The 23,995-nt window shown below is 38.1% G+C and overlaps 1 non-coding gene across 1 annotated transcript; it reads left to right on the plus strand.

Moving 5' to 3' along the window:
• Nucleotides 1–12,602: 12,602 nt before the first annotated feature.
• Nucleotides 12,603–12,709, plus strand: LOC141681185 (small nucleolar RNA R71). The gene has a single exon (XR_012558627.1). It is a non-coding gene; the product is annotated as a small nucleolar RNA R71 (small nucleolar RNA).
• Nucleotides 12,710–23,995: the final 11,286 nt, after the last annotated feature.

Raw genomic sequence — 23,995 nt, forward strand, 5'->3', positions numbered from 1 at the left:
TAAAATGAATCTGGCTGGTTTTGTCAAAGTATCAGACATCTGATAAGTTTAGTTGTATAGTAAATCAAGTCAATATTCTAAGTACCTTCGCAAAAATCCATAGTACTTGACCTCTGAATGTTTACTGCTCCATATATAGACTACACATAAATCATTAAATAGCAAATGACCATATGCCACCAAAAAAAATTTAACGTTATAAATATTCCCCCACAGTAGAATAAACACTACATATATTCTAAATTCCTTAACAACCCCGTTCACAGAATACATAAACAATATCCATGAGGCAATTTTGAATTTCTGAAAGTACTTTTTAATCACTGAATGTGCCAGAAACCGGAGGTAAGCATCTCCTTTTATCAGACAATCATCATTTTTAATCATCATCTCCCTGGGGTATATAAATCGAACTTGTAAGTTTTAATGATAAGTTTCTATAGCCACTAAATAATTGTACTCAATGTAATGCAAAACATATACAGTTGTTGATATCTACTTACAGCCTTGCAAATCAGGGCAATGAACAACAGAACAATAACTTTATAAAAACAACATATACATGTATCCTTAAACTCTAAAAATCCAGAAATAATAAATATTAACTTGTCCAAATATGAACAAAATAAGTGACCAAGTAAGTCAAAATATTGGACAAACTTAACACCAGACATAGAGATATAGAGCATAAATCCATCAAAAATTGAAAATCATGTCATAGCCAAACCAGAATATACACGCAGACCAAGATACAAAACCAGGAATCAAATTAAAACTAAAATAATGAAAACATAGCTAAAATACCTGAAATCGAAGACCGGAAGAAGCCTTGCAAAGAAAAATAGAGAGCGATTAGTTAAATTTATGTAAATAAAAGCCCTAATTGAACTAAATATTGAAGAAGCCCATATTTTGAACTCAAAATCAAAGCCCTGATTTGAAGAACCCAAAATAAAAATTAAAACCCTAATGGAAGTCTTAATCAATTGAGTCGTAAACATAAGGTAAGGCAGCAAAGAGAGTGCGGCAAGATTGAAGAGCGGTGAAATTGAAGAGAGGAGTCCGGCGGCCGTTGAGGTGAAAAAGAGATAGGGGTGAGGTGAGTTACTAGAGAGTGAATAAGGAGCGGCGGGGCGGATTAATAAAGATGAAGCAAAAAATGAGCGGGTCTTTTGCCGCTCTAACATTTCACCTCCAACAATTCCTGATGTGTTCTCTTATTTTTCAGTATAAATTATTGTATTTTATATATTTTTTCATAATTTTAAATTTAGTAAGTATATATCTTTACTAGCATTTGAAAGTTTATGTAATAATCATTTATCTAATAAGATTTTGTTTTTTTAAATAAAATATTAATTACTTGTATGCGATTTAATCTTTTTTGTGAAGTCAAACAAATCTTCATTTCAAGTTTAACATAAAAAATTTATAAAGTTCAAATTTAATAAAACAAAATCTTAATTAATATTTAATACTATTGATTATCTTATCTTCAAATCTCTTACTGTTTGAAAAATAAATATATTTAAATAATTCTAAAATTAAATTATTATTTAATAATTTTTTTGTATAAAAAATAAAGATATATTGTTCTATTAATAATCTAAGGCAACATTTATCCATACATGTTGTGATACTCAACACTTTTATCTAAGGCAACACCACGTATTTGTCTAAACTAACACCAAAATCGCAGTGTTCTAGTAGGCAAGATGTATCAAAGCTAAGGTAACATAATCAAGTAACACCCATCAAAAAAATGTTGTGATAGGCCATTTATGGTGTAGTGCTTTCTTTTCCTCGGTGCTCATAAATTTCGACACAAACCTTGATAACTCAGTAAATTTCGCTTCGTACTCTGCTACAGATAAGTTATTCTGCTTTAGCTACAAGAACTTGAGCTCCATCTGGTTTTCCATAAACCTCGGGAAATATTTTCCCAGAAACAACTGACTGAATCTCTCCCAGGTTATAATAGCATCTGTCTCCATATTTTTCTTGGCCTCCCACCAGTAGTTAGCCTCTCCTTTCAGAAGGTAGGTAGCAAATACAGTCTTTTGTGCCTCATCGATACTCAGAGTCTCAAAGGATTTCTCCATTTCCTTTAACCATGCTCTTGCTTCAACTGGGTCGGCTGATCCGTGGAACTCAGGGGGCTTAAGGGACTTAAAAGCCCTGAAAGAGTTTGCCACAACATTGCTATTTCCTTGAGGGGGTGGATTGGGTTGACATTCCAAGTTCTGTCTTAGTAGTTGCATGAACTGGCCCATGGGATCCATGCCTGGGTTTGGTATTGGTTGCTCAATCTCAGTTTCTCCTTCCTCAGCCTCTATCTCGAATCGCTCAACATCTTATGTTTCCTTCTCCTCTTCATACAGGGAGTCATCCTGTTCAACATAATCCTCGTCTTCCTCTTCACTGTGTTCATGGTTCCTATCGTCCTGGTTATGGCTTCCCTGGTCCTCAGATCCAGGGTTCGCCCTAGTTCCAATCTTTCTTGGTGGCATGATACTGATAATAAAAAAATTATTGGGAAAAATCAACGTTAGGTCACAATCATACTCAACATTGTGCTTTGCACAACTCTATAATGGGGAGAATGTATCTCGCAATTCTATTATTTTATGACAGTTCTAATAAGAAGTGCAGTAATAATAATGATAAAAACAGTGATCTCGTCACTAAGGAACTGAACTGAAAGGAAACAAATATATACATAATGAGAGAAATACATAGTTTGATCTGGTCAAAAGTACAACAGTGCTACAGACATTTGTCCCAAAAGTGATACACAAGAGTCTATCTGTCTAGTCAGAAAAAGGGATGTTATATACAAGTAAACTATCCCATCGTCAGTCCTGAATCACACACCGGAGCGGGTCAGCTCCCATACCCTTTCCATTACACGACGGAAGATATAGTCGGCCTGCCGCCTGGAGATCCTACCATGCATGTCCTCCTGGAGTGATCTGAGTCTCGCTCGGGACGTGAGCTCTATCCCCGTCAGCTCCCTCCTCAAGGATCGGGGTATAGCAGCCCTAGTCTCATAAGCTCGGATACGCCTACCCGCCCTCTCCGCATCCAACTCCCTCCTGACCTCATCCAGCCGGGCCTCAGCAACAGCCACTCGGGTCCTCAGTACATCCTGAACATAGCCATTGGCTAACAAAGACTGCCTATGGGCAGGGTCGAAAGGTGGTGAATCCGGAGCCGCTGGGGGTGCCTCCTCGGTCTGCCTAGGCTCGGAAGTATGGGTCTCTGAGCTGTCATCATATGGGCTCCAGGATAGTGGTGGAGGGGTAGGAGCTCTGACCACCGGGAGTGTGGGTAAAGGGGTACCAGTGTACACTACCATAGCTCCGACACGCTCCTCAGCCACTGGGACCTCATCCGGGTCCTCCTCATCTGAAATAGCAACCTCTGTCTCTGACTCCTCTGAGGAGTCCTCCTCATCCTCCTCCATCTCAGGCTCCTCCTGATCCTCGGCATCTAACAGTGCCTCATCATGCTCACGCTCGAACATCTCAGGGTCCTCTATCTCATGTGCCTACACATTAAACGAGCTAAGTTACTATCATGATTCTTATAAGGGTTCCCGTAAGGGTTTTAACTGTCAGCGCTACTTTATGTAGTCCGACCATGAACTTGGCAAGAGTTCTTATTATCTTTGTGAGTTTATTATTATATTGTCGCATCATCTCTGAGGTTTATAACGCTTAGCTCTGATACCATTTCTGTAACACCCCCAGATCCGGGGTCGGGAATCCGGTCGTTACGGTCTTTCTTTCCACAATATCACTTCACTTAATTAATAAATAACCTTATTCTATGACCCCACACTAACACACACCACAACCCGTTATAGTCTCAGAGATGAAATTGAAATAAGTACAAGTCCTTGAATCCACAATTTAAAAGTTATTACAACCCAAAATGATTACTTGATAAATTTACAGTTAATTGCCATTATCTGCCACAAGTTATAATTATACAATATTTGGTTCCCAAAAGTAAAATGCCTGATCTACCAATAGATCTACCTCTGCAGCTATAGCAGTTCCAACATCAACGGGAAGACGCGGGACGCTTCCCACGCGCTTGCGCTGGGTCTGCTTGAGTCCGGCCATCTTTCCTAACTGTTGTTGTGCGATGAAGAAATGAAGCAAGAGTGAGCATTACAGCTCGCAAGATAATATATAGTGTAAACAATAATGCAAGTATCTAAATGGATAACTTACTAGAATCCTTTATCAAGTGTAAGGTAATTACTTACTGGATATAAGTTTTAAGGAAGATGAAGTTACCAATTACTTCATTATACTTATACCATTTTTAGAAATCTACTTGAACTATTACTGTTCAAAGTATAATAAGTTTCAACAGGTCATCCCATAGATGAGACCACAAGCTAAGACTTTAATAGATTCAATCTTTGAAATATTTTTTTTTAAAGGAAATGAAGTTACGAGATACTTCATTCAATGGAAACACCATTACAACTGCTTGACCCAGTCAATGCTTCGGCAACCACCCATTCGTAGCCTTTCGATCGAAAAGCTAAGGGTAGTGTTGCAAAATTATCCAACTGGATGATGAACTCATTACGGGAGTTTATCGCGCCAGGAAGACCACTTACGATGATCAGTCGCAGTAGTACAACCCCACCATTTTCTACATGTAGAGGAGAACCTGTCGGATTTACTTGTCAACCGAACACTGGACTCCTAAGGAATGGACCATCTTAGCGGAACTTCCAGACCATTTGGGCCAATATAATTAGGCTGGGCCGGTGCCACTTGACCACTTACGCCACTCCTAGTTCAGATGAAATCCATTACTCTGAAACGTAAAGCTCGTCCTCACCTTCCCCAAGTAGAAACTTGTTGATACGGCTCCACCAAGAAGTCGTATCTAGTTGGAAAGGAAAACTCACCGATATTTCCCAGGCGATGCCTGTTAATGGATTAACTTGTTCCAAGAATTTTACTTCCCGAGTATTGGGTAAGTAATCAAAACTCTTTTATCAAAATAGCAACCTTGTTGCGAATATAAAATACACCACAGAGCCGGATCCCTTAGGTTTTGAGCGAGTATTTAAATCCCCTTCGCAAGGAGGATCTTAAATATAAAATGAGTTTTGGGATCCGCTCTAACTTTTAAAATCATTTTGAAGACTCGCAAAACATTTTTAAGAATGTTTGGAGTAATGCTGATTTAGTAAATAAATCAGTCCCAATATATTAGAAAATATCTGAATATTATTATTTAAATAATATTCCCATAAAGAATAATCTTTATAAAAATAATTGAAGTAGAAGTTGTAAAACTTATACTTGAAATGAATCTTAAATAATCAAAGATGTACTTATACGAAAGTAATATCCTTATTTGAATAATCAAAAGTAAGTTTGACTATCGACACATTTTTCTTTAATAAAATAAAGAATATTATTTAGTAAATAATCGGAGTCATAAGTCCTCGAATAAATATTCAAAATAATATTCAATAATAATTAAACGGGGTCATAAACCCTCGAATGAATATTCAAGATAATATTCAATAATAAAATAAAGTTATTGAATAAACCTTATTCGATTCATAGTTTTGAAAACTATTCATTTATATATATATATAAATATATATATATATATATATTATACTCGGGAGCCTCGACTCCCGGTTTTAGAAAAAGTTCACCTTTGGGTCCCCTATACTAAGGGTATATGCAAATTACCGCTTATCTCTAGCATAGGTATTATCAACTGAATCAACAGATATATGTGTCAAGAATACGAAACAGGCATGCATATATACCATATCACATGCTACAATATATCGCAAGAATTTTCTAAATAACCATTATGCATCTATCACAAGATAATGTATGTACAAATGTATACATCACAACAACAGTATAACGGGTAGAAAACTTGCCTGAGCGACTGGGGGTTATAAATGGCTTGGGACGAGTCTGGTAACCTATAAACAACATATAAGTTGGAATTAAATAAAAGTCACTTATCAATCTATACTTTAACCAATTTAGACTCTAACGCTTGCTTTGTGCTTACTGATTCTCTTAAATCGCTCGAGTACCCTCGGCTCCACCATTTTTAATAAATTAACCATTACGAGTTTTAAGGCGATTCCTTCGTGAGTGTCTTACCAACTGCCTAATACACTTTACATAATTGTTTCATACTCCAATTAGTCCTTTTTGGTCTTTAACCTATGTTTCAAAGTAAGGCGAGAGGTAATGATTCGTTCGCGAAACGTCGTTACTTAAAACGGCCGTTTCTCCTAAACCGTACATCGGAATCAAACGAACTACATATCAAAACCAAGCTCGTAACATGAAATATATAATCATGGCAATGGTCAAAACCTAGCAGTGAGTTCACGGGTCCTAATGTTAAGAACAAAAACAGCCTAAAGTAAATCGGACATTACGACGACTATGTTTACGCGATTACCCAAATTTAAACCACTCCAAATCAACCCACAATCAATCCACAATCACAACCCAATCAAAATTCCATCCATAACTCACCATAACAGCCCCACAAATTCCATATTATCAATTTATACTATTCTTAAACTTGAATTTAAACTACACTTAAGTTCATTAATCAACAATCCAAGAACTACCACTCCAAAAACTTCACAAAATCAACTAATCTCTACATTTACAACTAGAAAGCCTCTCATGAATTATAACAACAAAACTAAACCTAATTACTCAAATAAAGTTAGGGTTTGGAGGGGTTATACCTTCCTTGGAGAGTGGAGAATCAAGTGAATAGCTTGGAATCACCCTTAAAGTCCTTATCCAAGTTTAATCTAAACAAAACTTCAAGAACAAAAAATTTAGTTCTTGAAAAACACTATTCACCATCTTCTTCCATGATTTTTAGGAAGAGATTGTGAATGATTTAGGAGCTCAAACTTATAGGATATCCATAACTATGCATAAGGAGTCTTAGATAATTACCTTGCAATTTAACAAAGCTTGGAACTAGGTTTTTGATTTTTCTTTCTTTGGAAAAGGAGAAAAGCCGAGAGCTTGATGAAGAATGGGGAGAAAATTTTGTGTTTTTGGTGAAAATGAATTGTTGGCTTGGTTGGTTGACATTTTAATTTGTTTTGTTACCTTTTTACCATGGTAATTTTTGTGTGGTTCTAATTCAACCAACAACACACTTGCTTGGTCATGCTTATGTCACCATGTGATGTCACCCTCCCTCCTTTGTCCTCTTCTCATTGGTTTGATGACATCCTCCCCACTAATCTCTTTGATTAGCTTTTAATTATTTGGCTAATGACCGCTGATCTGTTATATGGTTCGCTTAACTTTCGTTTTCGTTTATCGTTTGAGGGATCATACCCGGGATCTTATTACTTAGGTTCCCTTAACCTTTCTCAATACATTATATTCCTTTTTATGATCCTCTATTAAAATCCTTGAATTTAAATCTTTTTTATCCTATTACCTTATACTCAATTCTTTCGATATCTGGTGGATTTTCGGGAAAAATCAAAAGGTTCAAATTTGGATTCTGACGATCTTTACATACACTTATATATCATATAGAGTACCAATAAAATCTCAGAATATCCATAAAAGAACCCCTATATAGTGTGGCACGAACAGTTTTCTTATTTAGCAATATCAGTAAAAACACTATTCATAAGGGTTACAAAAAGTTAAAATTTTGGGGTTATTACAGGTCCACTGGGAAAAAAATTTCCATGCCCAGATTTTCTGTTTTTTTTGTAGTTTTGGATAGGTTGCTAACTCTTAAGGGTTCCCGTAACAACAAATCATGGGTTGCCTCCCAAGAAGCGCTTCTTTTTCGTCATTAGCTTGACGTAGCGTACCTTAATCAAGTTGACAATAAAACGGCACTAACCACTTCCCGGTTTATCGTGTCCCCATAGTAATGCTTCAACCGCTGACCATTAACCTTGAATGCTTGGTTCGGATCATTCTCAAAAATCTCCATCGCTCCATGTGGAAACATAGTTTTGACAATAAAAGGTCCAGACCACCTTGATTTCAACTTTCCAGGAAAAAGTCGGAGACGAGAGTTTAATAAAAGAACTTGCTGCCCCGGCACAAATGACTTAGGATATAACTTTCTGTCGTGCCACCTTTTCACTTTTTCCTTGTACATTTTGTTATTCTCATACGCTTGGAGTCGAAATTCATCAAGTTCATTTAGTTGAAGCATTCGCTTCTTTTCAGCTGCATCTAGATCCAGGTTCAACTTCTTCAACGCCCAATAGGCCTTATGCTCAAGCTCCGCAGGTAAATGAAATCCCTTACCATACACAAGTTGAAACGGGGACATCTCAAGTGGAGTCTTATATGCTGTTCTGTAAGCCCAAACAGCTTCATCGAGCTTTAAAGACCAATCCTTCCTTGACGGACAAACAACCTTCTCTAAAATGCGCTTGATTTCTCTATTAGACACTTCCGCTTGACCATTCGTTTGTGGATGATAGGCAGTAGCAACACGATGATTCACATTGTAGTGCTGCATCATAGAAGTGAACTTACGGTTGCAGAAATGCGACCCTTCATCACTTATGATTACTCGTGGCGTTCCAAACCTTGTGAAAATCTGCTTATGAAGAAAATTCAACACTACCTTTGCATCATTCGTCGGTAGAGCTTTGACTTCTACCCATTTTGAGACATAATCTACTGCCAGCAAGATGTACTGATTATTGCAAGATGAGATAAATGGCCCCATGAAATTGATTCCCCAAACATCAAAGACCTCGACTTCAAGCATCACATTTAACGGCATCTCATCCTTCCTTGTAAGATTCCCCACTCTTTGGCAATGATCACACCTTAAAACGAACTGATGAGCATCCTTAAACAAAGTAGGCCAGAAAAAACCTGCTTGCAGAATACGAGCTGTCGTCTTCTCACCACCATAGTGTCCACTATAAACTGTGGTGTGGCTGTCTCGTAATACCCCCTCCGTCTGACAGAATGGGATACATCTCCTGATGATCTGGTCAGCTCCCTGTCTAAATAAATACGGTTCATCCCACATATACCACTTCACCTCATGTAGAAACTTCTTCTTTTGAGCTGTGGTCAAATTAGGAGGCATTATATTGCTGACAAGATAATTCACAATATATGTGAACCATGGATCTTCCTCCTGAACTGCGAACAACTGCTCATCCAGAAAAGATTCGTTGATCAATGTCTTATCATGTGAAGTAGACTCGGGATTCTCCAATCTAGAGAGACGGTCAGCTACTTGATTCTCAATACCTTTTCGATCCTTGATCTCTAACTCAAATTCCTGTAGCAAGAGCACCCAACGAATGAGTCTGAGCTTCGAATCCTTCTTGGAAACCAAATAGCGAATGGCCGTATGATCAGTGAACACTGTCACCTTTGTCCCAAGCAAATAAGATCGAAATTTTTCGAAACCAAAGACTATAGCCAAGAGCTCCTTCTCAGTAGTGGTGTAGTTCATTTGGGCCCCATTTAAGGTCTTGCTAGCATAGTAGACCACATGAAAGAGATTATTCTTACGCTGCCCAAGAACTGCGCCCACCGCATAATCACTCGCATCACACATCATCTCAAAAAGCTCTGTCCAATCAGGTGCTGTAATAACTGGTGTAGTTATCAAACTCTTCTTGAGAGTCTCGAATGCCGTCAAGCATTCATCATCAAATTTGAAAGGCATATCCTTTTCAAGCAAGTTGCACAATGGCTTCGATATCTTCGAAAAGTCCTTGATGAAACGCCGATAAAAACCCGCATGACCAAGAAAACTACGGATTCCTTTCACAAAAATAGGTGGTGGAAGATTTTCAATGACTCCCACCTGGGCTTTTTCCACCTCAAGACCCTTGCTAGAGACCTTATGCCCAAGAATAATGCATTCACGCACCATAAAGTGACATTTTTCCCAATTGAGCACCAAATTAGTTTCCACACACCTTTTGAGTACTGCACGAAGATTATTCAAACATTCATCATACGAATGTCCAAAGACGGAGAAGTCATCCATGAACTCCTCGACATTATTTCCAATCATATCAGAGAATATAGCCATCATACATCTTTGAAAAGTGGTCGGTGCGCCACATAAGCCAAACGAAACTCTGCGAAAAGCAAATGTGCCAAATGGACAAGTGAAGGTAGTATTTTCTTGATCCTCTGGTGTAATACAAATCTGATTATAACCCGAATAACCATCCATAAGATAATAATACTCATGACCGGACAACCTGTCAAGCATCTGATCAATAAATGGGAGAGGGAAGTGATCCTTCCTCGTGGCCTTGTTCAACTTTCTGTAGTCCATGCATACCCTCCATCCTGTGACTGTTCGAGTGGGGATGAGCTTATTCTTCTCATTTGCTACCACAGTAATACCTCCTTTCCTAGGTACACATTGCACGGGGCTCACCCAAGAACTATCAGAAATATGATAAATGATTCCTGCATCCAGCCACTTCAGAATTTCTTTCTTCACCACTTCTTTCATGATAGGATTAAGTCTGCACTGTTGCTCAATAGTCGGCTTACTACCCTCCTCTAGCAGAATTTTATGCATGTAATATGAAGGGCTGATCCCTTTGATGTCTGCTATAGTCCATCCGATAGTCGATTTGAATTCTCTCAAGATCCTTAAGAGCTTATCCACCTCACTACCTGAAAGGTCAGATGCAATAATAACAGGTAAAGTAGATACATCACTTAAAAAAGCATACCTCAAGTGTTCAGGCAATGTTTTAAGCTCCAAGATAGGTGCTTCTTCAATAGATGGTTTGAGCTTTCCTTCAGCATTTTTGAGGTCAGAAGTACCAAGAGATTCAAATGGCATGTCTAGCTTTCGCCTCCAAGGAGAAGCATTTAGATATTGTAGTTGCTCATTGCCATCCTCATCATCACTGTCAAAATCCCCCACTAAGGCCTTCTCTAATACATCAGACATTAGCATATGATCAAGTTCTGAAGTAACCGCAAAATCAATCAAATCCACTTTTAAGCACTCCTCATCTTCTGTAGGGAATTTCATTGCTTTGAATACATTGAACGTCACATCCTGATCCTGCACCCTCATAGTAAGTTCACCTTTCTGTACATCTATCAAGGTACGGCCTGTAGCCAAGAAAGGTCTCCCCAAGATTATGGGAATCTTCTTATCTTCCTCGAAATCCAGAATAACAAAGTCTGCAGGAAAGAAGAGCTTATCCACCTTTACTAGCACATCCTCCACTATGCCTCGTGGGTATGTAATAGAACGATCAGCCAATTGTAGAGACATGTATGTGGGTTTTGGATCAGGTAAATTCAATTTTTTGAAGATCGACAATGGCATCAGATTGATGCTTGCTCTTAAATCACAAAGGCACTTGTCAAAAGACAACTTGCCAATGGTGCAAGGAATGGTGAAGCTACCTGGATCTTTAAGCTTTTGAGGTAACTTTTGTTGCAGCACAGCACTGCATTCTTCCGTTAAAGCAATAGTCTCAAGTTCATCCAGTTTCACCTTCCTTGAAAGAATACTCTTCATAAATTTTGCATAACTATGCATTTGCTCCAGAGCCTCAGCAAAAGGTATCTTGATGTGAAGTTTCTTGAACACCTCCAGAAACTTACCGAACTGCTTATCCAGCTTTTGCTTTGCAATCTCTTAGGGAAAGGTGGTGGAGGATAGAGCTGTTTCTCCCCTGTATTACCCTCAGGCAGACTGTGTTCAACAGTAGTCTTCCTTGGTTCTGCCGCTTTTGCCTTTTGCTTAGCTTCTTCATCACCCGCTTCAGCTTTTCCTTCTTTTGCTTTTTCAGCATCAGCAACTTTTTCAGACCTTAAGGTAATAGCCTTGACTTGCTCTTTAGCTTCCTTCCTGCCTGGAAGTGTGCCAGGTTGACGATTAAGCACTGCATTGGCTATTTGACCGATTTGATTTTCCAAGGTCTTGATCGAAACCGCCTGACTTTTGCACAACAGCTTAAGTTCCTCAAAATCAGCACTAGTGGGTGGAGTGCACCTCCTTGTTGAGGATATGATTGCCGTTGAGCATAATGTTGTGGTTGCTGGAATCCAGGTGGAATGAACTGTTTACTTACGCCTTGCTGATATGGTTGCTGAATAGCATTCTGATTATTACTCCACCTGAAATTTGGATGATTTCTATTGTTAGGATGATACGTAGCTGGCACAGGCTGCTGCGGTCGCTGATAATTGTTCACATACTGAACAGATTCATTAACAAGAGAACACCGATCCGTAGCATGAGAACCTGCACAAAGCTCACAGACCATAGCTATCTGATCGACTCCATAAGTGGCTAGAGAATCGACCTTCATAGACAGCACTTGGAGCTGCGCTACAATAGCTGTAGCTGCATCAACTTCCAAAATACCTGCTACCTTCCCAGGGATCATCCTTTGAGTTGGGTTTTGATGCTCATTTACAGCCATAGTCTCAATAAGATTATAAGCCTCAGTATAGCTTTTGGCCCACAAGGCGCCTCCAGCTGCTACTTCGAGCATGGGCCGAGATTGGGCCCCCAAACCATTATAGAAACCAGTGATCACCATCTAATCTGGCATTCCATGATGTGGACACTTTCTCAACATCTCCTTGTAGCGCTCCCATGCTTCGCACATAGATTCTGTAGGTTGCTGCGCAAACTGAGTAAGAGCACTCCTCATAGCAGCAGTCTTCGCCATTTGGATAAAACTTCACCAGAAACTTTTGCGCAAGATCTTGCCAAGTAGTGATAGACCCAGCTGGTTCAGAATGTAACCAGTCCTTAGCTTTATCCCTCAGTGAGAATGAGAAAAGCCTCAGCTTGATAGCCTCATCAATCACACCATTATATTTGAAAGTACTGCAGATCTCGACAAAATTCCTTATGTGCATGTTGGGGACTTCAGTCGCAACACCTCCGAAAGAAACAGAATTCTGCACCATCTGAATAGTGCCCGGCTTGATTTCGAAGTTATTGACCTCAATAGACGGGTGCATGATGCTAGACTGAATGTCATCAATTTTAGGCCGAGAAAAGTCCATAAGAGCTGGATCTGCCAGAACTATACGATCACCCATGATTACTGGCTCTTTCTGCTCACTTCCTGAATTCGAATCTTCAAATTCTATCTTCTCCGAAATATCAAGAACTTTGTTTGTCTCCTCAGCCGTAGCTAAAGTCCTCTAGCGAGTACGAGAACGTGTTTGCATAAACGCTTGCTAAAGTACCTGAAACACAATCGGAAATAATAAGTAACACGTCTTAATCACTGAGTCCTAATGACCACTGATGGTAAGTACATAAACTAAACAAATACGCCGAGTCCCCGGCAGCGGCGCCAAAAACTTGTTAGGGCGAAAACACGCGCTAATAATACACACAAGTATACGCGTTCGCAAGTAATATAGAATACTTCCTAATTCATTCCCACAGAGACTCAGACTAATTATGTTCAATTACACTCACTCACCAATGTATTCTCAATGTTAAAACAATAACACTTAGAATTGATTAACTAATTATTAACTACAATTAACTACGAGAATTAAGCACTTAATTAACACTTGAATTAACAATATTAAAACACTCATGAGATCACAACTTCATTACTACTTCCTTCAATAGTCATTGTTAGTACCCTTAGCATGCAACAGTGATGATATTAATCGAACAACACGAAACTGATAAAAGCCAACTTTCATTGTACTAATACCATTCTACCAAGCATCCACAATTAAGATAGAAGTTGAATAGTCATCAATTATGTTGAGTCCCTATATGTCTATAGAAATTGACAACATAACGATTAAGCACAAGTTATTCCTTTTGATTACATAGGGAGAATAAAATGGTTAGAGTTACCCACTAATCATGCATACTCGTACATGAACCTACGCTAGCATGGCAAGTTCTAAATCTCCAGATCCACCGTCGCTTCACAAGAGATTAACACTCTATCTTATATGTTCGCGACACACATAAGACGAATAAGCACAACCAATACTAGATATCATACAATCATCACACACTAAGGTATTAAACAACTAACTAAAGAATTCCATAGTAAATCTATTACGACTCCATGATCACGATTAGCCCATGATAGCACTCATCGTCATCATGGGTTCATATGAAAACATGATAATAACACACGAGAATAATAACTAAAACTATATATATTAAACCATAGTACGTCACAAGAGTAAATAGGTTCAAAGTAAAGAAAACTAGCATCCAACGTTACAACGAAATAAAGATTCACAAGAAAATATGCTTCCTCTTCGTTGCAGTGTGCTAAAACGGTCTTCTTCCTTATCTCCTCGCTCTTCAATTAATACTACGATCCAACCTTTGTGAAACGTCTCTGAAATCTACTTAAATAGGAGTCCCATAATACCCAGCTAACTCAGAAGTTGGAAGTTAAACATAACCAGGAGTCTAAAATAATAATTCTAATTTTCCATCCCTGAGCGGCCGCTCAGCATTCCTGAGCGGGCGCTCAGACTCCTACTGGAAACTGCTCTATTTTTCTCCCGTTTCTTTGCTGCAATCTGCTCCTATCTTTTCGGTTGCAATGCCAAACACACGCCAAGGCTTATTATTGATGAAATCTCTCCCGAAATGCAATTATTACCTTGAAATGCACAAACACTAGAAAAATACATCAAATACACAAAATACTTGATTTCAAGACACCAATTCAAGCCATTATAAGATGTTCTAAGTGGTATAAAATGCCACTTATCAGTGCCAAATCAATAGTAAACTCGATTTATCGATCCGACAGTAATCGTGGAAGTTCATCTCGAAAAATGCCAGAAAATTCAGATACAACTGGAATATCTTCTATCCTTGGACTTTCCTTTTCAGTATCCAACACATAAGCTATATAAACTTTGCATCCCTGTCATAGAAGTCATTTAGTCTGCATCATTATCAGGAACTTCTTTCGCTGTTTCTCACCCCTAAATATTATCGTTGCATTATCCGCAGTTTGTAATTTTACTTTATTATTCGCACAATCGATCTGAGAATTATTACAAGCTAAACAATCAATCCCTAAAATAACATCAAACTCTCCTAACTTGAAGGGTATCAAGTCCACAGAGAAATGATGTCCTGCTACTTAGATATCACATACGAGATATATTCGATTTACAGGAACTTGGTCGTTATTCACTAATTTTATAATTAACATCTCAACCAACCAATGAGTTTTACAATATATTATCAATGAAATATTCAGAAATAAAGGATCTTGTGGCTCCAGAATCAATCAATACGTTTACATTAACCGAGTTCACAGAAAGCGTACCTGCAATCATACTTGGACTCCGCACAGTTTCCTTCATAGTCATATTAAAAGTTTTTGCCCTAGGCTGACTCTGTTATGGTGGTGGAGGTAACGCCAACACTTTTGGAACACTAGCTGCCATCAATGGTCCTCTACAATCCCCGACAACATGTCCATTATTTCCGCACTGGAAACAAGTAACTTATATTCTCCCTACTAGACATTCATTGGAGTAGTGCCCTTTCTGACCACATGTCTTGCAGTATGGCAACAGTAGTCTGATGATTCCCTGTTAGTTGGGAGCTTGGAAATGATTACCCGCTCTCTGATTGCCTTGTCATATCCTCTTAAAATTCATATTTGTTCGGGCTTGAAATCCCGGCTTCTTGTTGAAATGGTTCTGAAAATTTCCTTGTCCCTTTTGCCTTTGGGACATCTCAATTTCCCCCTCAATGATCATGGCTTTCTAAACCATGGTGGTATAAGTTGTCAATTGAAATACTGCCACTCTGCTACGAATCCATGGCTTCAATCCCTGTTGGAATCTCTTAGCCTGTTTCCCTTCAGTATCGACCTGCTCCGAAACAAACCTAGCCAATTTAGTAAACTTGGCTTCATATTCAGTCACTGACATATTCCCTTGCTTCAGTTTGAAAAACTTGATCTCCATCTGGTTCTTCATGTAGCGAGGAAAATACTTCTCAAGAAACAACTCCTTAACCTATCACAAGTTACGATACCTTCTCCTTTTAACGCTTTCTTGGATTCCCACTAATAATTTGCTTCTCCTTTGAGGAAATAGCTGGCAAAATCTGTCTTCTGATCCTCTTCAACTTTCACAATCATAAATGCTTTCTCCATTTCTTTTAACCAAGCCCTAACCTTAGTGGGATCTGCTGTGCCCTCAAAATCTGGAGGCTTAACTGACTGAAATTGCTTTAAGGTAACAACATGTACAACTGGTGGTATATGAGGTTCAGGACGAGGTGGCTGTTGTCACATTTGTTGTTGAATCTGTTGTTATTGTTGCCGCATTTGTTGTTGCATCATTACCATCTGTTGTTGCATCAGATGAAACATTTGGTTCATGGTATTATTATTTTATCCCTCAGAATTGCTGTTGGAGGTTTCAGTTCTGGTCTTTCTTTTTGGTGCCATTTTCTTATAATAAAACAAATAGTTCTTTTTAACAATTTATTAAATAATTGATAATGGATAAAGAAACAATTTGACTGGTATTAAAAAAAGAATTTAAATAGTTCAGAGTTTAATCCAATAATTTGAAACAATTTTAAAATTTTAAATAAATAAATTGTACAACATTGTTTTTAAATAAAACAGAATTAAAATATGAAAAAACTGTAAAGCAGTAAAGTATATATAAATGCTATAAAAACTGAAATTTAAAGAAAAGATTGAAAAAGGTTTATTTATATAACAGACACCAGCATCAGGTGTTAATGTTTGATACAAAAGTTCTAACATCAGGTCTATCATAACTACTGCCGATACATGTCAAAATTGAGTACACACATACATATCTGGTCTCACTATACTATAGCTGCCTCCATCTACTTATGTCACATATAATACAACTACTGATCCATCTGTCACACATCAAAACCCTGGCGGAATGCGTCTCAACTCCTCACGAAGCATCTCAATAACTGACTGTGCAAGACGGGTGGCTCTATGAAACTCTGCATAAGTATGCAGTACATCATGCATCAAGGCATCTAACTCAAAAGTAGCATTGTAGACTGTATGCTGTAATCTCTGCCTCATCATATAATCTGGCTGAAGTGCGGCTAACGGTCCTCTATCTCTCTGATCAAACAACCCCATGATCTCTCTACACTAAGATCTCCAATACTGTACATCCTCTCTCATAATATTGTACTCGTGATACGGTACCATGTGTGGCTCTGCAACCTGTCCAACAGACTCCTGGGAAGGAACCCTAGGTATCCCAGCAACACCCTGCTGAGGTAATCCCAACTATAATCCCACATCATGCTCATCCATCCCCTCGACCGGGGCCATCTGAAATACCTCTGGCACTGGAGCATATACTGGCATAGGAGGTAACACTACGGCCGCTAGGAACTCTGCCTCAACCTCTGGTATAAACTGATACTCTACAGGTAGTGGAGGTGAAAGTAATGGCTCAAAGAACTCTAGAGGATCAAACATCTCCATAGGATCTGGTAGCTGTTCGGGAGCTGGTGGTGCTGGCTCATGTAACTCAGGGGGTATCGGTACTGGTATCTCCATTGACACTGGCAGTACCATTGGTGTAACTGGCCCGGTAACAGTCCTCTCAGACGACGCTGATGATGCCATCTAGTAATCAGGGCAAGAAAAAGGTTCGCTCAGCATTCCTAAAACTTATAAATTTCTAATCTAAAAACTATCTAAATCCTAACATTCCTATTCCTATCTTATATGACCTTTCTATCTTATCTTAATCCTAATGTTCTTATTTCAGGGACCAAAACCTACAACTCTGATGCCAAACCTGTAATGCCCTCCAGACTCGGGGTATAGATCTGGGGTAACTTACTAATTACTAAACCTGTATTATAATTAAACATATATATATATATATATATATATCTAATCCCCTTTATGAAACTAACCAGGATCTTTTTAGGTTAAAGTATGAAAACAAGAACAACACTCTACTTTTATTAAAAATAAATTCAAAATCTCACAGAACTCTCTTTATTACAAACCATTGTCTAAACACATTTTAAACAAAATTCACTTTTGTCCAAATATACACCATATCTATCTACACTACACCTGCTCAGGTACCTCAAAACTTTATTCCTGAATTGGGATCAATACTTTTGGTATTAGAGGGTCTCGCTGCTTGATTCGTTTCTTTACCACGCGAGTCCTGATAGGTTTCATTTTCCTTCTTAACTGAAAACAATAAGGTGAATAACAAAAAAAAGGGGTGAGCCGTAAGTTGCTAAACAAGTTCACAATATATAAGCAGTGTTATAATAAACTAAATAAACCGGTAATTTGGTTACATAGGCAAAGATATAACCTTGCAAGAAGAGAACAAAGGCCATTGTCGGCGAGTATTAATAAACTAAACTGGACACAAGTTCGCACCTATATCATGTTGATCAGCCAGGATACAATGCAGATCCATACCTCAATGTATAGATCCATTCGGGTACCCAGGCTCTACGGCCCAACACAAGAATCCAGTTAATTCCCGGTCTTTAGGATCAAGTGTATACCTGATCCTAATCGTCACCATCCAGTCCACAGATAAGCAACCGGTACAATGGATATGGTTTGATGTATCCCAACATCGGAATATATCAGGATATATGTATATATATATAACTATTGAAATATGAATAGAGGATTCAACAAATTGGGAGAAATCAGGAATCGAAATGAAATATGACTAAAGGAATAATAATTGTGTATCAGTGTTTATGAACAGGAATTATTAGTACGTAACTGTAATAAAAACCTGAAAGCAATTCACTATTCTGAATTTAGAATAAGGGAAAACTTACCTTTAATAATTGTGTATCAGTGTTTATGAACAGGAATTATTAGTGCGTAATTGTAATAAAAACCTGAAAGCTATTCACTATTCTGAATTATGTGAAGCTTGAATAGCTCACAACTGCTTTACAAGTGAACAAACAAACTATAGAGAAATTCTACAGCATACAGCATACATATAATTATCTGATAAAAATATGTTTGCTTAGTTAGTTTGTTCTACTAGCTACACTTGGTTTATATATCACCAAGTTTACATGATAATAAGACAAGATAATAAAACAAAACCTATCAAGTCTAACTCCATGCTGCTTCACTACTCTATTCCAGCATCTTTGAATATCTTCATAATAGCATGGAAATGGTAATGCTTCTTTGTTCTCAAAACCCTGCTAAACAGGCTGCCACATTCCATTTGCAAACACTCAACGCATGTGACTGTGTTGTCACTGTCAATAGATATTTGAATTGATTATTCGTCGGGTACATGCTTGTTATCCGTCGGGTAGCCTTGTTGATCATTCGTCAGGTAGCTTTGTTGATCATCCATCGGGTAGCCATTTATCACTTGACTCCATTTCATTTGTGCAGAATTACAAGACATCTTATATTTACAGATTCGTTCCCACATACACTGGTTTAGGTTAAGTTCAATTTATGCACCTATGCAACAATGTATGGTTATCGCTCAATGCTATGACAAATAACAAATTGGGTTTTGATTAAACTAAGAGATTATACTAAATAACATTAACTAAGAGAATTGATGACACTAATCAGATAACACGAAACTGATAAACGCCAACTTTCGTTGCACGAGTACCATTCTACCAGACATTCACAAAAGAGATAGAAGCTGAATAGGCACCAATTATATTGAGACCCTATATGTTAATAGAATTTGACAACATAATGGTTTAAGCACAAGTTATCTATCTTGATTACATAGGGCAAGTAAAATGGTTAGAGTTACCTACTAATCATGCATACAATACATGAACCTATGCTAGCATGGCAAGTTCTAAACCTTTATATTCACTGTCGCTTCAATAGAGATTAAAACGCTATCTTATATGTTAGCTACATACATAAGACAAATAAGCACAACCAATACTAGGATATCAATCAATCACCACACACCAAGATATCAAAATAATTAACTATTGAAATCCATAAGTAAATCCGCTAGAATCCCATGATAACGATTAGCCCATGATTGAACTTATCATCACCATGGGTTCCAATGAAAGCATGGAATAAACAAGGTCTTAATAAACTGAATAATAATCAAAGTACGAATAAACGAGATCGAGGTTCAACAAGAACGAAAATGAGCATCCAAAGTTACAACTAATTCAAAGAATCACAAGTTGAAAACAAGATCTTCTTTTTCGGAATTGTTATGTGCTTCTAGGTCTTCTCCTTGGTATCCCAATCATCCCGAATGATGAAAACCCTTTTTTTTAAGTATATATACGCCCCTAGTGGACCTGGACCCTTAAAATAGCCAAATTCCACTAAAAAAGACTTTTTCAACGAAATCAACGACCAGCCGCGCCTTGGGCGGGCGCTCAGCTCTCCGGGCGGCCGCTCAGCTCTCCGGGCGGGCGCCTGGAGCCTGTCTGGAAAAATTTCTGATGAATCTTGTTTTGGCCATAACTTGAGTTCTACTAGTCAGAATTAGGCGATTCAACTGCCCACGCGAAGCTAACGAGATTCTATACAACTTGAAAATGGCCTTGGATTCCAAATCTGATCACTTTTTATCATATTTCCTTTGAAAGCTCATTTCTTCATATAACTCATACCTGAAATGCAATAACACAAAAACACATCAAAATACCAACAACTTGAGTCCAAAACACCAATTTAAGCTTGTAATAAAGCATTCCAAGTGGATATAAAATCCACTTATCAACTATATTGAATCATCCGTCGGGACTATAATTGATCATCCATCGGGTGCTACAAAATTCACTAAGTTAAATCTACTAAGGTGTTTTGTTTAGCTTATCATCAAGTACATAACATATTCCTAACAATCTCCCCCAATTTATGTCTACTGGAATTGTAGCCATAAATTAAGAGAAACTTGATGATAATAAAACATCCTAAAGATATAGTTTAAAAAATAGTAGATAAAACTAATAAGTGCTACAAATTGCTGAAAGTTGAACAATGCAAAGTACACAGAAAAATTGCTCACAATTGTTATCAAGATGCTCCTCTAGTCTGAGCAGATAGATCTATTTCCTTGATTGTCGGATTTCTTCCCAAGCCTTCTATTGTTTTCTTCAATTTGATTCTGAAGTTGTCTATGGAATTCAAGTTCATCAGCTTCTGAGAGATTTAGCATTTCCTGCATTTCCAAAAGAGTCTCATTGCTAGAGATACTCAATTGGTCCTCCAATCTGAAAAATCTTCTAACACCTTTGTCATCCATGAATTCCATCAGCCAATAGGGCCTTAGATGCACTTTTTTTCATGTAAACGGAATAGATAAAGTTTTTGGAAGTGCGTATTTGGCTCTAATACTCCTTAGTTCCTCAATCCTCATTAGAACTATTCTTCTTGCAGTCACATTATATCCAAAGTTCTTTTTGAAGGATGAGTAGACTTAAATCAGAACAGATTGGCTTTCTTGGAGAATCATGTGAAGAGGCCATATTATCTTTTTCCATGCCTTGTATTTAAATACTAGTCTTTCAGGAAGATGTCTGTAAGCATCAATTCCTCTTACTTCTTCCAGTTCATCCAAGTAGAGATTCAAGTCTGAAAATTCCTTGATATCACAAATGTACATGAGATCTCTCTTGTTGACTGTGGGTTGGGATTCGATTAGCGCTTTGGATTTGAGAGATACAGGCTTCACTTTCTTGCTAGCTCTAGTCTTTGTCTTGTTTGTCTTGAAGATGGGTAAATTTATTGATCATACACTATCTTCATGTACAAATTCCTATACCTAGTAGAGCCCTTATAATTATCCCTTGAGATTAAGAACTAAACCAAAGCATAGTTCAGTGTACACAAGATGACTATGATGACCTCATGTCTAAGGATACTTGTACAACTATCACTATATGAACAACTGCAGACACGTGAGTGAACTCCATCGTTGTTCAGCTGTGTGAGTCATGTTCAGTGAACTTATTCTATAATAAGCACCTACATACTAGCTATAGTGTCACTACATAAATGTCCATGAGAACAGACATCCTTCATAATGAAGCAAACATAGTATGTACCGATCTTTGCGGATTATTAATTACCAGTTAGTAATCCTACGACCAGACTATTTAAGTTTAGAGTTATCATCTTTTAGGTCTCATTATTATGATCTCATCACAATCCATAAAAAGCTTTACTCTAAACTGTGGTATATCTTATTTAAACATTTAAATAGATAGATCCCGCAATAAAAACAAAATAAGTCTTTTATTAATATCAATGAAATCAAAACAGATTACATAAAAGTTATTCCTAAATCCTCATACATGATTGGACTTAGGAAATATCTCTTTCAATCTCCCACTTGTCCTAAAGCCAATCACTCTGGTATCTAATACCCATCTTGTCTTTATGACGACCAAAGTGATTCTGAGAAAGTGGCTTTGTGAGTGGGTCTGCTACGTTGTTATGTGTGTCAACTCTCTCGACATTGACATCTCCTCTATTTTCAACTCAGATTCACCACCAAAAACAAGAAAAATGTCTTGAGTCCTTCGCAAGTACTTAAGGATGTTTTTCGCTGCTTTCTAGTGGTCTTCACCTGGATTGGACTGATATATGCTCGTCACACTAATTGAATAAGCAACATCAGGCCTTGTACACAACATCGCGTACATGATAGATCCTATTGCTGAAGCATAAGGAATCTTACTCATACGCTCTCTTTCCTCAGGTGTCATAGGAGATATTTTTTCGGAAAGGGACACTCCATGGCTCATCGGTATGAGACCTCTTTTGGAGTTTTCCATGCTAAACCTTTTAAGCACTTTCTGGATGTATGTACCCTGGGTAAGACCTATCATTCTTCTAGATCTATCTCTATAGATCTTCATACCGAGAATGTAGGATGCTTCTCCCAAGTCCTTCATGGTGAAGTTCTTTGATAGCCATACTTTGACTGATTGTAGCATCGGTATATCTTTTCCTGTAAGAAGTATGTCATCCACATACAATACAAGAAATGTTACCGCGCTCCCACTAACCTTCTTGTAGACACATGGTTCATCTATGTTTTTGATAAAACCAAACTCTTTGATTATCTCATCAAAATGGATGTTCCATCTACGAGAAGCTTGCCTTAAACCATATATGGTTCGCAGCAGCTTACACACTAGGTGTTCATTTCCCTTGGAAAGAAAACCCTCTGGCTGTGTCATATACACTTCCTCCTCAAGTTCCCCATTGAGGAAGGTCGTTTTCACGTCCATTTTCTAGATCGCATAGTCGTAGTAAGCAGCAATCGCAAGCAAAATCCGAATTGATTTTAACAGGGCTACAGGCGAAAAAGTTTCATCAAAGTCAATCCCTTGCCTTTGTTTGAATCCTTTTGCCACGAGCCTGGCCTTATAGTCCTCCACCTGGCCATCTGTTCCAATCTTTCTTTTATATACCCACTTGCACCCAATAGGCTTAACACCTTCAGGCGCCTCAACCAGAGTCCATACTTGGTTGGTATACATAGATTCCATTTCGGATTTCATGGCACTATGCCATTTCTCTGAGTCAACACTACTCATAGCCTCATTATAGTTCACAGGGTTGTCATCATCAATGATTGACAACTCATTGTCATTCTCAATGACAAGGCCATAATACCTCTCAGGTTGGCGAGACACTCTCCCTGTCCTGCGAATGGGCTGTTCCATAGAAGGTTGTTCAGTCTGAACAGGTGTTTCCACTTGATCCCTAGTAGTTTGTGCTTCTTGAACTTCATCAAGTTCAATTTTTCTCCCACTGTTTCCTTCAAGGATAAACTCCTTTTCCAAGAAGGTAGCATGTCTGGAGACAAACACCCGATGATCGGTGTAAAAGTAATACCCCAAAGTCTCTTTAGGATATCCCACAAAATTATATTTTACGGATCGAGATTCCAGCTTATCTGGGTCAACTTTCTTGACATAAGCTGGACAT

Source organism: Apium graveolens, chromosome 8, assembly GCF_009905375.1.
Source record: "Apium graveolens cultivar Ventura chromosome 8, ASM990537v1, whole genome shotgun sequence".
In the NCBI taxonomy this organism is placed as follows: domain Eukaryota; kingdom Viridiplantae; phylum Streptophyta; class Magnoliopsida; order Apiales; family Apiaceae; genus Apium; species Apium graveolens.